The sequence below is a fragment of the Penaeus monodon genome, chromosome 25 (assembly GCF_015228065.2).
Source record: "Penaeus monodon isolate SGIC_2016 chromosome 25, NSTDA_Pmon_1, whole genome shotgun sequence".
In the NCBI taxonomy this organism is placed as follows: domain Eukaryota; kingdom Metazoa; phylum Arthropoda; class Malacostraca; order Decapoda; family Penaeidae; genus Penaeus; species Penaeus monodon.
In genome coordinates this window covers 17,131,684-17,132,070 of record NC_051410.1, presented here as the reverse complement: position 1 = coordinate 17,132,070, position 387 = coordinate 17,131,684, and positions in this window count along the sequence as shown.

Here is a 387-nt window from a genome sequence, read left to right as displayed (position 1 = left end):
TCCTCCATGCATTTGCCAGTTGCAAGGAAAAAAAAAATACGTTATTTTTTCTTCTTCACGAATAGATCTGCCATTCACACGTTTGGATAAATTTCCCCGTTTTCTGTTGCTCCTTTTGCGCTCGTGGTCATTCATCGGTCAAAAATTTCCGTGCGAGTGTGATTTTTTTTTTGTGATATCGAATTCATACATATATAAGAGAAATGATAATAAATAACGTAAATATGATAGCCAGTTCATGCGGAAATTCATCTATGAAAGTGATAGGGCGCTGATTTGCTTTGGTGGAGTTGTTTATATTCAGTGTCTGACCGTCTCTGGTGTGCTCTTAAAATGAAGTCAGACCCAAAAACTTGCAATAGTGTGATATCGCGTTTAATGATCAGA